Raw genomic sequence first — 286 nt, 5'->3', positions numbered from 1 at the left:
CCGACATTTTCTCCTGCAAGTATTCTCTCATCATTCACCACTATTTTATACTACTTCGTCTTCCTCCTCTTTCTCCGTCCTCTTATTCTACTTCGTCTTCCTCCTCTTCTTTTTCTCCGTCCTCTTATTCTACTTCGTCTTCCTCCTCTTCTTTTTCTCCGTCCTCTTATTCTATTTCGTCTTTTTTATCCTTGTCTTATTTTCATCTTTAGCACCATATTCTTTCGTAAGTATCATGGACATCACAAAGTAATTTTCCTCTCTTGGATGCTAAGACAATAGATGT

The sequence above is a fragment of the Penaeus monodon genome, chromosome 23 (genome assembly GCF_015228065.2).
Source record: "Penaeus monodon isolate SGIC_2016 chromosome 23, NSTDA_Pmon_1, whole genome shotgun sequence".
In the NCBI taxonomy this organism is placed as follows: domain Eukaryota; kingdom Metazoa; phylum Arthropoda; class Malacostraca; order Decapoda; family Penaeidae; genus Penaeus; species Penaeus monodon.
This window is presented reverse-complemented; position numbering follows the sequence as displayed.